The sequence below is a fragment of the Takifugu flavidus genome, chromosome 17, assembly GCF_003711565.1.
Source record: "Takifugu flavidus isolate HTHZ2018 chromosome 17, ASM371156v2, whole genome shotgun sequence".
NCBI lineage: Eukaryota > Metazoa > Chordata > Actinopteri > Tetraodontiformes > Tetraodontidae > Takifugu > Takifugu flavidus.
In genome coordinates, this window is record NC_079536.1 from 2198803 (window position 1) to 2216783 (window position 17981).

The window sequence follows — 17981 nt, forward strand, 5'->3', positions numbered from 1 at the left end:
CACCAATCACATGACTGTCTGTCATTTTACAACAAACACTGTCATCACTGCGGGGGTGGGGGGGTCTTGAGGTTTAGCAAGAGGAACTATGTAATAAGTTTTGGAAAACAACGCAAGATCGAATCAATTTAGATTTATGAAAATCCTTTAACCTGAAGATTAAAGTTTGGGTTCTCAGTGTTACTGTTTTAATTTTTACCTCATGCCATAATCTCGAAAAGGTGTAGAAAGCATTTCTTCCAGGAAAGAGGCTTATTTACACACACACACACACACACACACACACACACACACACACACACGGTAATTCACAATGTTTATGGATGATACAATCTTGGCATGCCTGAGCCACAGGTACCAAAGAGGGGAATATAAAAAAAACCTCAATTAAGTCGTGGGTGCACTGTAGATCTGCCTTCGCTGTGGAGGTCTGATGCATTCTCAGTAGGTCACAAATGAAGGGGAGAGGCTGATTGGGCTCAATCATTGGAGTGATTGGCGGACTGGATGATGGAGAGTGCGCAGCCACGGCTCACTCACCCGCCTTCTATGGATTCGTTCATTTGTGTCAGAGACACCGGGAATGACGCTAAGAGTAAGTGGACGTGTAGGAACAGACACAAAAAAGCAATTTAGCTTGTATTTCGTAGCCTTACGATCGTGTAAATGCCCTGTCATTATCAAGAGGGGCAGTAAATCTGGGTGGGTGAGTACATGGACTGTGTGAACTTCAGAACCAGCAGTTTGTTGTGCAGTGACTCATTTTCTACATACAGGGTGGTTACATCCATGATTGAATAAAAGCGGCCCAGAAAAAGCAGCCAACAGAATCAAAGTGGTGCAGATGGTGGCCTTGATATCGTCCAGGCAGCAAGTACAACACACAAGTCAATAGTCACTCGGCAGCTAATGGGTGAGTGCATCTCTACAGGATCATCTCATTAATTAATGGCGGAAAAGTGGCTCTAATATAAGTCTGATGGAACAGGAGGAAATTAGCTTTTTTATTTGCAAACAAACAATCATCAGGCCTCTTCTGGGGTTCAGGGGAGCTGATTTATTTTCAGGTTTCTCATTGAAGTGTAAATTTGCAGGTTAATATTTTGGTTTGGTGTTTAAAAATGTGCATTTATTCGTATTCATTAAGGTTTCACATCGCCTGATTACCAGCAGAACTGTGCGCGTAGGCAGAAAACAGAAGCAACAATGATCTTAGCGATTGTCGGTGCAGGAAGGCGAGACAGGAAAAAAAAAGATTGCTTCCTCTTCTTTTCTGTTCCTGTTTGTGGAGCAACACATTCTGAGTTCACAGGGCTTTCATACGTGGTAAACGTTGTATTAACTCTCCTAAAATCTCCATTAAAGGCATTACTCACACAATCATCTCCTGAAAATTAAAGCAATGGAAGGTGGGATTTATAAGAAAAGGACGTCATGTTCCTGCCTGAGGACAAGAGGAGGATGTGTGTGTGTGTGTGTGTGTGTGTGTGCGTCGTAAATTCGACTTCCACATCTTTCATTTCAAAATATGCTGACTTAAAAACAACCCGGTTTATTAAGATGAAGGGAGGAACCGCGATTATCCGGACCATACGGGGGCAGAACGAGCACAGAACAGCTTGTGCATCTCCCTGCCACGCTGCTCTTTGCAGTGTAAAGGTCTGTTGTGGTAATTGGTAAGAAAAAGAGGATGAAATCTCTCACGAAACATGCCGTGCAGACAGAAAGTGTGAAGTTGTTGCAGGTCGACTGCCCTCTGGCAATATCGAGAGAAGGAAAATAAAAATAAACCCAGAAGGTCATTCTGCATTTGAACAAATATTGATTTAATTATAAGCAGATCCATGTGGAAGCATTACCTTCCGCTGCAGGGGAACGCTCGGCTTCAGTGGGAATTTGAAGACAAATGAAAGGGAATCTTTTCTGTAAGAGCATTTCTCCTCAACAACCTGAGGGGTTGTTCGGCAAAGGTCCGCCAAATGAGCACGCGCGTCTGCGTCGCTTTGTTGGAGCGTGCAACCTTGCGAACTGTGCATTAGCAATTCTGCAGCGGGATTAATGGGGCAATTGATCATTGGGGGACTTGTGTATCCTGCAGAACGGCTGATCAGTCACCTACAGCAGAGCTGGGCGCCCGGGAACCAATCAACACAACAACAGCTGGAATGATTGCAGACACGTTTGGCCTGAGCTGCAGAAGAGCTGGATGGCTACTCTTTCCTCCCCCAACAAGCTGACACTAACAGGGGCAAGAGGCTATGGCAGGTGTAACACAGGAGGTGCTGAGAATTGTCTCACCTATCAGGAGACGATGGGGCATGAGTGCAGGTAGAAAAATGTTGCCTGGTGACATCAATCTAAATTTAAAAGAAATTGGTCTGTTTTTATTGTGTTCTTCCACATATATTCTGATTAAAAATATATTTTGGCATGATTGGGCACACAGGTGATCCCTGGCAAGAATAGATATTCAATAGCTACATTCAGGAGGTGTCCAATCCAGTCCTCGAGGGTCGCAGATGAGCCGGGTTTTCCGTCCTACCAGGGAGACGTCGCTGATGCCACATTTGTGCCTGGTGGGACAGAAAACCCGGCTCACCCACAGCTCACCCATGACTATTTATCCCACCCCCCCAAACAGGGGTCACCCTCATCATTTTATATCATACAAACAGCTGAAACAATGTGCAAAGAACAAATGACAACACAAAAGCGCTGATGTCAAAACAGTGCTGGACAGGAACTGAAAACATGGCTCCGGTTGTCCGATTGATGAGATTTGTTTCCAGAGCATGTTCGTGTGTGTTGCTGTTTATTTGTATGTGATCCATCGTACAGTAGAAGAAAAAGGAGAAGAATGAAACTTCCGTAACACTCGATCCTGATCTTCCTGCAGGACCAGTGCGCGTGCTGGTGGGCCCGTGTCAGTCTATGATGGATTGCTTTCCTTCGACAGCTTCAACGGCTGCTACAAATTGAACATGGGGAACAGTTGTTTGAATGTTGGCAGTTTTAAAGAAAAATTACTCAGAAAAGCTGAGCAACCCACACTCACTGGTGTTATTACCATGGAGGGCGGGGGCAAAAATCATAGATCTGTCTGGCCTTGATGGAGGACAAACCCCCTGTGGTGAGTCAGTCAATAAAAGGACATTAGATAAAGGAGTATTTACCCTCCCCTAATGAGATCTTTGCGTTTAAAATCCCACCTGCTAATACATTAAAGCTGAGCTGGGGTTCTTGTGGAAATCCAGTCTGCTGAAATGTGATGTTTGACTTAATAGCCCACACCTTAATAACTCACACAACGCTGCTTTTTTAATGTGGAAGGCCTCCAAAAGAACTCTATAGTCAACCATTAAAGTGTAAATGAATAATTAAATTAAATGAACTCAACATCGCTCAACAACTCAATCCATCATTTGGATACGTCAATAAGCAGAGAAGAGCAGACCAATCAGGAGCCAGTCAGGTAGGTCACATCATGACAGAGCTCCATTGACATGGAGCTTGTTGGTTCCGTTGTTGTGTGAATGAGCCCGGGTGGTTGTTCCTAATGAGTGCACAGCCTCGTCTGAGTTCGTCTCCGCCCCATTGCATGAATGCAAGACCAGACGGGTGAATGCAAACTTTGATTTCAACCGCTGTGATTGGTCAAAGATGCCAAGTAGAGGCTGGATCGGTACAATCCACACGGGTCCAGGAAACCGAAGAGATCGTCAGTTCAATGCCGCTTTCTTTTAACTTTGGTCACCAGAGTGTTGGATGGCACCGTGAGCTTCCCCATCAGCTGGAAAATAGCGTGCTCTCGACGCTGTAGCCCTCACAATGCACCGCTGGGTTTGGCTCAATGCCTGAGCCAAACCCAGCGTTGACTTTCTGCATTGACTGAGTGATTCAACAGTTTATTTTATTCTTCAGTGTATTAAAGCTTTCACGCGGAGCAGACTGGAGACAGCGAAGCTACATGATAATGCGGTGTAATGGAACAGCCGCTGGCATGGAAGAGAGGGCGGTTTCCAGTTGCAAACCGCAAACCTTTTTGTCTGGGCCGCTGATAGAGGATATGGATTCTCGGACGGATTTTGTGTTGATGGAAGTTTGACTTATCGGGGCTGTTACCAAACAGAGGTGAGTTTGTCTCAAAAGCCTCCAAGTCAAAACTAGTTTATAGGAGAGGATTCTGCAGGCTTAAATGACAGTTTTGGGTGGCTGTAGATCCACACAAAGCCGGGAGATGTTGCAGAAGGTTTAAGTGGAAGTTTACTCAAGAGGCTGAAGTGCAGGCATTTGTCAGCAGACCGCCAAAAAGCCATTGGAGAAGTCCAAATCATTCAGGAATTGTTTGTAATATGAAGGCTTAATAGAACAAGTTGGTACAATATTGTTCACCTGCACTCTTCCATTTAAGTTCTTTAGCTGCTTACAGAGAAAAGGGATTTATTTCATTCTCAGGTTTGTGCTGGAGACATTAAAGGAAAAGAGCTTTGAATCAAAAATATAATTAAGTGCACCAAAAACCAATAATTACAAATGAAAACAAAAATGAATAAAACCACCTTCGTCTGACCACACAGCATCAAATAATGACATAGCGATCAGTGCCTTTAGCATCTTTTTTTCATGTATCAGCTTTCACAATTATGAGACAAACAACCTTTCCTCTGCGGTGTTGGGTCACGTGCTCAATTCTTTCCCAAGTTTGGAAAAATCACCCATTTTTTTCCCAACTTGGCAGCCTTTTGTGAAATTTGCTTTGCGTATTCCTGTTGCACAATGTTGTGTTTACACCCCCGTAACACATTCCATGCCATCCCCATCTCTATCCTACAGGCAGATAGACCTATTCCAACAGCAGCATTAGAGGATTTCGGATACCAGAAGATGCGAAGAAAATGAGCTGTTGATCAGCTGGTTATAAGATTCGGACTTCCAGCTCTTGGTATATACTATTGGGACTCATTTACTTACTTCTGCACGGATCCCCCTGAGCGTCTGACCTCGGGGGGGGGGGGGGATTTTAACACTCATGTGCAGCAATATGCACTTCTATCATATCTCAGCTTCTGCAGCTATCCTGCTTGTTCTGCTGGCCATCAGTGGACTGTGCTATTTGATCCACGCAGAGGATGATTCACACATTGTGATCTGGGGAATGAAGGCGGCAGTGGAGTCTCCCCCCCCCCCCCCTTCCCTGCCAGCATATACAGACACACATCCATAATTCAGCATTTGCGCCTTCATGCCTGCTTTATTCCCACTGTTGGGGCTATTTTCTAATCACTACAGCACATGCTCTGAACACTGGGGTACCAGTGTCTCTACAACTGCATGTCCAGCTGCACGGCTAAGGTGAGGAGAGGATGAAGGTGCAGCTCAGTAAAAGTCACGGATGGTCTCATTTAGATGCTGTGGAGTTTTAGAAATTGTCAAAATGTAGGATATCAGCATGTAGTACGGTTTTCACTTAATCCATCACCCCCCCCCCCAATAAAAAAAAAGAAATCTACTGTATATAATCGCTCAAACAGCGAGGGAATAGTGCAATGGCTTCAGTCCAAAAAAGGACAGATAGTGTGATGTAAACGTGCATTTATTCCTGCTGACTCAGCATTTTTCACGCATGGAATTTTTCGTCACATGTACAAGTGAGAGATGCCAAAGGGGTTCCGTGACTAAACAGGGCCACGGCGGGTCTCTATTAAAAGCATAGCATGTGCCCAGCAGATGCCTGCTGTTGCCTCATTGCTAATTCTTATGCACTGAGCACGTGCGGGAGGTTCTGCTTTCTCTGTCATATTTTTGTCCCCAAACTTTCAACTCTTTCGTCCTCAGATGCAACAGCAGTTCTTCCTCTGAACAAAGTGTGTTCATTTTTGGAATGGTGGTATGTGTGAACGGCAGCCAAAGAAATCCACCTGCATGCTATCTTTTGAAGTGAAAATGTTTGTTTTCAGTGTGAATTTTAGAATTTGACAGCATAAATAAATTATTTAGGCCGCTTGATCAGAGCTTTTTGTACAGTTAAATCCTGAGTCAAAACCTAAACATTTATCCTGGTCTAAAATCGATAAAATAAATACAGGTAGCTGGAAACATCTGAATTTATGTATTTGTAAGAGAATTTTCTCGTTCACACTTGCTCTCAGAGAAACATGATCTGCTTCAGCCAAGATGTGTTCCGTTATGTTTCACAGTCTCATTTTTTGTGCTGTGTTTTGCTTTTGGTACCGTCGGTGGGAAACAGAGAGAAACTTATTACTAAGGCTCATGTTCTGCCACGTGAGAACGTTGAGGGCATGCTGGAGCCCTGATGAAGGACAATCAAAATCAGCTGGGATACAAAGAAGCAGGTTCAATTGAAGCTGTTTCCGTTTGGGAGCTGCGTTCAGAAACGCTGTGACGTCTGCTGGGTGCGAACGACACATTTAAATATGCTTTACAATGACTTGAACCAGCGCGTATGGGATTAACGCGATCAAACACTAATGTCCTTCTTTTATGTGGCATTTGTGCCTTCCCACGTTCACTGCTGGAGCTGCTCAAGGCTCATGCTCCAATATGAAAGTGAAACAAGCAGCACAAAAGTGATTGTGGCTGAACAGTTTTTAGAAGCAGGGCGAATTGTCAAAAATAAAAATAAGTTATTTGTCAATGGAATTGCTACAAGTACAATTGGATTCCTTTTGAGCTTTCCCCATAATGGTATTCCGGTTTTCTAATGATGATACTCATGATGTCAACCGGGAATGAAACTGGTCGCCTGGGGTAGCGTCAGTTAGGTGATTTCTGTAGTAGAACCATTGTTAGTAATAAAATGGTGCTGCAACAAGTATGTGTTCGCGCGTGTGTGTGTGTGTTTCTTTACTCGTATGACCTTTATTTAGCTTCTGCTCTTTCGAACTCAGATAACTGTCAGCATTAACTTCTCTCAGGAAAACCTGTTGCTTCTCCTTGGCTTAAATCAAGGCTTCACTGAATTTATATCTTTCATTTTTTCTTGGCAGATGAGATGAGATCTTGAGATGAGATAAATGTCTTTTAAAAATAGGAAAGTTGATTGACTTTCTCTGATGAGTAAAACTCACGGGGTATTGGTGTTGTTATGATCCTGTGTCTGGTCTGTGTTTGGCTGCGATGCTCTATTTTGTCCACTAGGGGCGTGGTTGATCCATCTCTCGTGCTGGCTGCCTCTACACCTGCGGATGATCGGGTTGATTAGCAGGCCAGCACCAGCTGCGTCGCATCATTTTGTAATTACCAGTGACAACCTGAGTGCTCCAGGCTTTGATTCCTTGAGCTCGTTGCGTTTTCTTCTCTTGCCTTTAGGTCACCAAGTCTTCCCTCAACTTGAAGCATCTTACTGGGTTTTGGCTTGGTTCACTGTCGCATTCACGAGTAGAACGTGGACCGTTGTACGCTGCCTTCCTTGTCTGTCTTCTTGGGTCACGTCTTGAGTTTTAACAGGTCTGTGGGGACCGACCAGTTCATCAATTATACTAAATAGAAACTTGAAATGAAGACTTTCAGTAAAAATTAGGAAGAATTATTGTTTGAAGCCAGTCTTAGGGTAAAAATAAATGAGCGCCAAATCACTGCTTCCAAAGTGAGAGAATGACTCACTTCTTTCACCCTCAACAACACCTTCCGTTCACTTTTAAACTTCATATTGCTCCTGGTGTTCTTTTTTTTCGTAAAGCTTGTGGACACCAATGACACATTACTGAACAGGTAAAAATAGTTCAGGTTTAAAAGAACCTGCCAACCTTTCCGCCAACACTACTTTGCCTTCGCTTCACATCACTTGGTTGGAATCCTGGCTGCACATGGATTACGTTCAAGACAGCAAACTAGCTGTAATTGATTACCGGAGCTGCAGTCAAGCCTGCGGTGGACTGAAATCAAACATTCATTAATGGCAGCTGAGTGATCTCAAATACAGCGGACTCATTATAGACAGTAAACTCAGGCTTAATTACGTTACTTCTATATTTAATCTGTCCCAGCATGTCATCAATAAAGTCACATCAGTGCTCTTCCTGCACCCCGATCTGCTGTTACAAAGAGGCAAATGTCTTTCATATTGTGCTGATTTTAGAGTTTTCATGGCATGTTAATTAGGAGCGAAGAAAATTAGCAGGAAAAAGCACAAGCCAATTCCAAAATGTGATTCAAGACACCGGCCTTTGAATTGAGTGTCTTTTAAAAGCCACCAGAATCCCCAGGGCCTCATTTATATAAAACACACTTACCATTAAATTTCATCTTTGAACATATAAACTGTTATTTATAAAACCTTTCTCTGATGTGGATTTTATCTCCACTGGCTTCACAGACTTCTCCCTGCTGGATTTAAACCTTTGCATCCACGACTGCGGTGAATTCAGGGTTTCTGACAACCAGGACGTATGAAGAACGAAAAAAGAGTAGCTCCGAGTTTTGTAGTTCCAAATAGTTGTGTCTCCTCACATCCCTCAACACACACACACACACATGGGTTGGTGGGGAAAGTGCAGCGTCCTTCCATAAAGTTAATTATAATTGCATATGTTGTAATGAGTTTCAAGGACCCACAACTTACAGAGGAGATTTTTGGCATCTTTTTGTCCATTTGTTTTTGTTTTTCATGTTACCTTTTAAAAGGGTGTCTGTGGACAATGCACACATTGGTTTTTGGTGGGGAAACACACACACTGGCTCATGTATAGTTATGCCTGCATGTTTACACACACTTGGAAAGCAGATGTACCTGATCATAGCAGTCCTGGCTTTCGGTAATTGCCAAAACACATTTTTTTCTGTGGTGTAACAAGTCTACACATACACACACACACACACACACACACACACACACACACACACACACCACACACACACACACACACACACACACACAGCCCTGTACTTCTATCTTTGTGAGGCTAAATGTGTGAGGACCAAATAACCCCCTGAGCCTGACCCTAAACCACTTATTTCTAACTTCAACTTTAAAACTCACTTCCTAATTGTGTCCTCACTTTGGTAGTAGAATGTATATTTTAGTACTCAATATGCAGCTGAAGCACTCATTACATCACCGAAAGTTTAGACTCGTGGGAATATGTAAACCAGGGACTTCCAGCAGGGTTGTAGATTCGGAAGCACATCTGGAGAACACGGCACCTTCTGCTCTGTTTAATCACACTGACAAATTGCTCCGTCGTGACCTTGTGCAATTGCATCCAAGCCAGGTGATCTTCAGCAAAAGTCATTATGTGGGTGAAATTGGCAAACAAACGGGCTGAGAGGTAATTCATTAATAATAAAGGGGATGCCGCGCTTGTTTGGATGTGGCCATTTGCGGGTGGATGGGCTGCATCTGGCTTTCTGCGTTAACAGGATTTCATCATTGCACGCGCTCTATAGCTGTTGATTAAAACTGCCTGCAGCCGATACGTGTGATTATCCAGCTGCTGCCTGACTTGAGGATGCAATATGCATACTGGTGATATGTGGTCAAATTACTCTGATTACTTTTTTCCTTGTATCGTCGGGGTCAGAATCGCCACACTGTCGCGTTGGTCCCACTCTCTTGTGTTATGCCTTTGTATGTAAAATCATTCATTTCTCATCTACGAAGGACGTGACAAAAAAGAAACCTGATTTTGGATTCACAAGATGCAAATAGTCAGCCGGAAGTGCACAAAAGGGACGGAAGGTTGGTTGAACGTTGCAGATCTTCACTGCTTCTCTGTTAATGAACATCTGGACCAGCAGATCAGCCGGTGATATCGCGCGGTTGCCTCTTCGTCTGATCTCGTCGATCCTTTCTGTGTCTCTCAGAGAATCTTGCATGTGATCAATGGGCGTCACGGGAAAATCCAGATTTCTGCCACCTTTCAGGCAGCCCATGCTAATCCCCTCTTGGTCTAAATATGAGAGCCAGTAGGATCTCTTCTACTCTTAGATATTTATAGAAGACATTTTCTCTCCTTTCGACACCACATTTGCGTCTTCGAGGATTATTCTCGAAGCGTGATTGCCAAAAGATTCCGGGATGTGTTCCGCACGAACACAGTTGATCGCCAACGTCGTGCGTAGCCTAATTGGAAACGCAGGGTTGAGAGCTGCTCCCTTTGGTGTCATCGTTTTCTCAATTTCTTTGTGTTTTTTGCACGTCGCCACCAATGTTTAGGACACAAACAGGACTAAAGAGATTAAGACGTCAACATATAAAATAGCAAGGATGAGGCAAAGAATGTCGAGAGTCTAAAGATAAGAGAGGAAATATGTTGATCTCAAGCCTGCTGATTTAATTCTAGTCAAGCACTGACAGATTGGGCTCATCTGTAAACACGTTGCTCAGAGCTCTTTGTGTGTTTAATGGTATTAAAGTGATGCCTGAAATCCATTGTGGGGGTTTCCATTTCAACTGAAACAAAACAGATGAACCAACTCTGGCATCTCTGCTGTGTGATATTATAAAACAACGTGGCTCAATTGGGATTTTTCCAAAGAGCTCAAATACATTCATGATCGGAGCTGCCGCCATGAATCAAATTCAGCCTCATAATGACAGCAGAATCGATGTGAAGTTTCAAAGGATTCACACTACTTTCAGTCTCCTCTCCTCTCCTCTCCTCTCCTCTCCTCTCCTCTCCTCTCCTCTCCTCTCCTCTCCTCTCCTCTCCTCTCCTCTTTGGGTTCGAGGTCAGAGACATTCAGGCAGCTCTTGGGCTCATCAGAAATCACTCCTCACTTTCAAAGACTAAAACGGCCCCAAGGGGACAATTTTAGACTTTGTTCTGCCCTCCCAAAATCTTTGCAGGGCGCTTCAATCAACCTAACTCTTTACACACATACTGTAAAGTATGTGTGTAAAGAGTTAGGTGTGACCTCATTTCAACATAAGTTAAAGTCAGCTCATTCCCAACAGATTCTATGGCACCTAATTAAGGTGTTGAGTAAAAATCTGCCAATCTCAGCCTCTGCTGTATCTTCTGTGTGAAGGAGGGACAGGTTTCAAGAGAAGGTTGAGAGTCATTTGTCTCTGAGGCAATTGGACTCATGTAAATAGTTTTCATGGATCAGGGGTGTCTAAACCAGTCGGGATGCCAGAGGAAGAAACAAATCATCAGGTGGATTTAGACTGGAAATAACAAGAAGGAACCAGTGAAAGCAGCCAATTATTTTCTTGTTTGGAATGGACAAGCAGGCTGAGGGCTTTGAGGTCTGTCAGGAGAGCAAGTTGTTCAGGGCATGAGGACATGTAGGAGGAAAATCCAATCAGTAGAACTGGCCCTCTGACTGGCAGCAGAGATCATTACACCGATGCTTTCAGACATTTTAAGTAGTCATCGGATGAAAAAAAATCTTCAAGTGCATTTAACATACGAGCAACATTCACGCTGCTTTCAATCACGCTAGTTTTTAGATAGTTTTTTAGTTTTTTTCCTGGATTTTAGTAACCTTAGAGTCCATCTCAACACCTCTCTTTATCTAACTTCCAAGAAGAAGTGGTTTCTATTTAGCTTTTAGATTTAATGTCAGAATGACCTCTTACAGACTTACAGTTCGAGGACAGCGACGACACAGTTATCTGTAAAGTCACAAATGACTTCCTGTTATTAACTGAAGCAAGACAGAGTTCAATTTTAATCCTTTTAGACATGAGTGCAGCCCTTGATGGCATTGATAACAGTCGAGTCTCACTGAGACCTGGTGGCTGCCTGGCTGCTGCTACTCGTAACCAATCATGGCCAACCTAAAGAACTCGTCCACACTTTCATCTTCTCCAGGTCCAACTCCTTCTCTCCGGCATCTCTCCAGCCGCCATTTCATCACCACTCCATCAAGGCCACCCTCCAACTTGGCAGTCTGTCCATTTTAGAATTGAAAAAAATGTAATGCCGACTTTTAATGCATGTTTGGGTCTGAACTCTCATTGTCTGAATGATTTTGTTGACCCCCTGCAGCTCTAGACCCTCAATTGAGGCCCCTCTTGCTTTTGCATAGATGCCAGGATCAAAGTTTTTCAACATTTTTTCAACATTTTCCCGCACTTTGACTGTTTACTGTCTTTCAGCTCTACTGTTTTTCAGTATTTGTCAAGCACTTTAAAATCCTTTAAAACAAGGCCCATTATCACAAAAAATTCTAAAAACCACGCCTTTCTTTGTTGGGGTCCAGGGTTCCGGGTTGTGTTTGGTTTTTCCTGCCAGGGGCGTGGAGGAGTCAATATTAGCAACAGCTGGCGCTGCAGGCAGGCACACCTGTCGGCAATCTCCATCAGGCCACCTATTTAAGGAGGGAACACCTGTTTTGGTGTCTTGCGTGCTTTGTTTGAGGTCTCCATGCTGTCCTGCTGGACTTGTGAACATGCAGAGCCTGACTCCTGTGTTGGAGCTCTCTGTGCACCCTGGAAAATTGAATGAGTGCTTCCCTGTGGTCCAGGAGGACTGCCAGTTTGATTTGTTGAGTTAAATAAAGACTAGTTTTTGGACTTTTATCACTATGCCTGCTTTCAGGTCCTGTAAAAACCCAAACGTAACGCTCTTAGTCATGTCATTTTTGGAAAAAATTTGAAAAATTCTTCAATTGAATTGTTTCTTGGCAAGATGAAAGTTGTTCACAAAGTAGTGTGAGAGGTTCTAAAGTGGAAAACTATGAAGAGGAGTGAGGAGGACTTTTAGGAAGCCTGAAACAGCGAACGAGAATGAGGAAGGAGAGATTTTCTCCGTATACTGAAGATTTGCATCCACAAATATCCATCTAAATATATAACATACATAAAAATATCCATATAAATATATAGCCTAAATCTAATAAGGGACAATTTCCATATAAATGACATACGTTTCCTTCATACAAATTGACAATATATAGGAAAGTTTGAGAAGAGCTAGTTTGATCGCTGCCATCTCTGCTCTCGTTCTGGATTATAGCAGGTACCAGCACTTCACACTGATCTGTCGGGTAATGCTCTCCCAAGTCTGCCTCTGCCCTTGAGCCATGATCCTGGGACCAAATTTTCCCTCTTAAAACTCCTGTCAGCAACCCAGTAATTGAAAACAGAGGGTAGAGAGTGAACAATAGTGCTAAATAGTTTTAGCTCTGAATGGTTCTTGGAGATGCAAGAAGCAGATGAGAGAGAGAGAGAAAGAAAATGAAAAACAAGTCCAAATTGATCATCTCCATCGAGGGGCAGGTTTTCATCAACAACCATAACAAGGTTGGGATGACCAGGACAAGGGCCCCAGTCAATTAGCGGCGGACCAGCAAGGGAAACATACATGGGCAGGAAGGAAGGTTAACATTACAGGAAGTACTTTAAAATAATACAGGAAGTAATGAGACATCACAACATTCAACCCTCATGAAGTACCTTTAGAAATGAAACCACAATGTATTTAAACAGCAAAAAAAGCATAAATCCAGCCAAAACGCTCTTATTATACAAGAGGTATGAGTGTGCATGTGCTTGCGCATGTTGGGTGGGGGGGCAGTCTTTAGCCATGACCAATTCTTTGTGGCCGATGGGAAAGAGAAGTGTGCCAACGTGATTAATGGTGATGATTACCTGTTCAGAAAATGTGCTTTCCCTGCCCACCAGCTTCACGTTTATGACTCAAACCTGGGGCGAGATGTTTCATCACGCAGGCTAAGCTCACTGACAGCGTGATGCTCTTTTAAAGTGCTAACCGTGGGCTGTTCAGACAGAAAGGTAAAGCCCAGTGTGCATTGTTATGCGGACGTCTACAGTAAAGTTTAACATCAATATTGGCCTCGGAGGCTTGCGGTCAGTACTTGGCAGATGCTAAGTTTTAATCCCACTGTGCTGTTGTAAGTGCCTTTAGAGGACAAAAGACTCTAATTATATTATAGCCACAACTTTAGAACCAACAAAAGCAATCTGCAGTTAACACACAAAATCTCTTGAAAACATAAGAATCCAGAGTTAATTCTCAGTTTCACAATAAACCCCCGCCTTGCTTCTTTTTAATGGACAAAGATTGATGTCTTTCCCACACACCCCCGTTTACATATGGACGCGTGCTTCAGGAAGGTCTGATATAACGGTACGTAGACGCTTGCGCGCAGGTTTGTGCCAGGCCGTTGCAGTGTTCCTGCTCTGAGCAGCTCATAATGACACTTCCAGATCATTAACCTAAAGGTAATTTCTGTCACAAACATTGCAACGGCCCTCATTACAAATCAGTGCTACTCTACCGCCAATAAATGGAGCTGCAGCTGGCTCGTGAGCCCTCAAAGGTTACCTTTTCGAAAAGGTTACGGCTCCCTGTGACATTTTCCTTGATGACTTTTTTGGCCCTCTGTTTTTGATAAATATCAGCTGGCACACGAATTTACTCAACCATTAAGCCAGGAGAGAATGCGCCCGCACTCTAAAAAGCGCCAGCGAGAGAAGGCACCTGTCACTCTGAGTATATATAAGAGCACCTACATTAGCGGCAACAGGAGAGATAGTCCTCATAGAAGTGCTGAAACGTCAACGACGGCAATCTCTGTCAATGCTTGCTACGTCTCACAGTGCTGCTTTTGCTGAATTACAACTGGCATCAAATTGAGTCGTGCTAATTGAGGCAGAAGCAGCAGCTAAATGGAGAAATCTTTTGTAGCTCACATAGCCACTTGCAACTAAAACAGCTGAGGTTATTCCAACAGTTCAGGCGGAAGTGCGATACCTCGACAGCATGTGTATAGCTTGTTATTGCTAAACAACCCAATTAAATCTTGCACATACACAATTATTTGTAGGCCAGGAGGACAATTTTCAGCCTACTGTGTATTTTTAATCAAATAGTTGGTAAGATTGACCTGTAGGTCACCTAAAATAAGTTTCTGCTGAGCTGCCATTAACACGACAATTCTGGGTTCTTTTATTTTCTTCCTTTGGCAGACAAATGTTAAATGTATATCAGCGCGCATCAGGCGTACTTACTGTCGAAGCTACAAAGGCCTGTCTTCGTCAGCCCCTGAATGGCTGGAGGCTGATGTGGTGGAATAATGGGACAATTCTATTCCATCACCACAGAGCAAGTGAATCAAAGCCTTTTGGACCACAGAGAAGATGGAACTGATATGATCTATCCAAAATACATCAGTAAATAGTCTTAGTGGGAAAACCTCTGCTTTTGCAGGGTCAGAATCAGTCTAAAATGCATTTATCACAGGCTGAGGTTCGCCCCCATATGCGACAGAGGGATCAGTGCTTACTCAATTGGGCTTGCCTTCCTCCAGGCACATTACTCCTCCCCCCCTTATAGAATGAATAAACCAGTCATTTATGTGGGCTTGGTCATTTCTCCGCTGACTGGCAGCTCCTTGGTCGCTGCCAAGAGCCCAACTGCAGCAACCCAGCCTAAGCTTTATGTGCAGCAGAGCCACCGGGGCTTTGGAGTTTGTTACTGCCATTGCTGCGGTGTGTCGTGCTCTCACCCTATCCTGAGCCAAAGATTCCTTGTGGCATCGTGTTTGTTTTCAATTTCTCAATCCCTCGAGAAAATAAAGGATTTCCAGTAGCACCAGGGTTGCTGGAATGTGGTCTGTTTTGTCTGAATCATAGAAACAAGGCACTTCCGGTTCCAGCGCCTGCTCGGAAATAGGTGAATTATTTCCTCTTCTGCGAGGCGGATGTCCCCAAAGTGTCGTGACACCAGCGCTCAGTGTGTAAGACTGCGGTTTTACCATAAAGAGCTTATAAACTCTGCCACTGTGTGACACAGGAGCAGGGCAAAGGACGCCGCACACTCAGCCAAAGCTTGCCCAGATTCATAAATACCATTGTGTGGCAGTGTTTAATTCCAGAGCTCATGATGCTGTCGTTGATGTTCTTCAAGCTGAATGCATTTCATGTGGTGGATTATGATCACAGGGAAAAGAGGTCCAACTTACTTATACTGACCAGTTTTACTTTATTATATTGTTACAACAGTTCAAGCTGAAAGTCTGCACGACTCATGTTTTGACAAGTAGAAGCAGAGGTGCTGTGTTGTATGGAGGGGAAATAGTGCCCGTAGCACATGTGTATTTACATGCTGTCTCAATTTAACATAGTTGTTATTAAAATCATCATTAGTATTGCCTTTACACAAGGAAACATTAGCTAACCTGATAAAAGCCACCCACATTTTCCACGCTCCCCCTCTCCTGCGTCTCTGCTCGTGTGTAATGATGCATGGCAGTATACCGTAATTACCATGTTATTTAGGAGGCCCTCTGGGTGCTTAAGCACACTCATGTCATGGACAGGAACATACTGAAAGGTTTGTGAGGTAGCGGGAACAGGATGGCAAACAGGCTCATGTGAAATAAGGGCGACATGTTGCTTTAATGTTCAGCAAAGCTCGGCCCATCTGTCCCATAGAACACCGAAGGACACGGGCCATGGAGCCCAGGTCGGTTTTTAAGCCTTCGCCTTTGCGTCTCCAGTCCTACCAGATATGGTGACAACATCTGAGGTTCAACCATTTGTGCAGCACCTATGAAAATGCATAGGTCTGAATTATGTTTAATACACACTTTTGCCAGGTTAAATGACAACAATTACGTTTTTTTAGACCAATCCCACAATGTTTAACATGGATAAAAGTTGAATGACCAGATGAAAGATTTTTTTGAAATTTAAGCAATTGTTTTCGTTCATGCAAAAAATATGTGAACTACTTAGTCAAAATAGAAAAAGGTCATTTTCTCTCTCTTGGAAATCTCTTTTATCTGCGTGCTAATACAGTAAACTAAAAATACTGTGACATCACACTGGCCCCGCAGGCGCCTGCAGGCGGAAAACAGCTCGTTGGCAGGAAACAGCAGCAGCAACAACGACGGATCGCAGCGTGCTGAATTGCATGTCACCGATGTTTTGTGACTGTGTTATTTAGAAGAGAGTCTGCTGACTATTAATGACTGGAACACGACGCCCCGCTTTCTGGCCGTGACGCGCAAACGTTGGATTTTGTGCTGTGTGACTCTGTCCTTGGTGCTGAAACACGTTGCGCTCCACTGCGTCGCTGTCCACGGTGCCGAAACGTCTCTGAGGCCGAAACGGGGTTTATAAAAGCAAAGCTACCTAAGATAAATAGGTTAAATCATGCAATGGAAAATAAAGAAAGAATTGCTCTTGTTTTGAACCCGCTTCTGCACCAGATATTTGGGGTCTATGGCATTTAAAGAAACATTTTTAAGCTCTGTGAGCATCCTGGGAAACAAGGGGACAAACAACAAAAATGGACTTGGCAAGCTGTGCACTTCCAACCAGTAAATACCCAGTTTGAACAGGCTGTTTTTTTCTCCTCCTCACTTACAATCACTCGAACTGCTCAAGTACAACAGTAGAACTTACTCATAAAGTGTCCTCTCCGCCCTCCATTTGTCAGTATTTAATCACCGATGGATGCATTTCCACACTGGGGATAATAAAAGAAATCAAAGGTAAGGTAATAATAATAAAAACAACAAACAAACCCTCTATTAGCATTTTAATTCCCAGCAATAACATTCAAATCATGACTGCTGCTCTGCTTGAGTGATAACTTTAAATAATGTGTTACAGATATGCTTTAATGAAGTTTAGCCTGCACATTAATTACTTGTTTTGTTTGTCCATTAATATGATTTTAACAGTCTTACCTCAGGACAAAACAATAACACTCGAAAACAAAAGACACGGCATCCATATTCATATTTATTTGCAACCTCACTGTGAAATTGTCCTGCCAGAGGAAAAGAAGGCTGTGACTGAGCTTTGTCTACTCAGTAACCTCTCAACTGATGTCTGGGCAAACATCATAAATCAAACCCTTAATGTGCTGATGAAGCCGTCCGCCTCTCTCAAACTACCCATCCGAGTTCCCCGGACTCAAAGGGAATGAAAGCGATGACCCGGACTTTAATTATTTTGACATAAAATGGAGTCATTAGCGGTGGTCTGCGTCCCAGACAAATGCTTGTGAAGGTTAAGGTTATGTCCCTTATGACGAGGA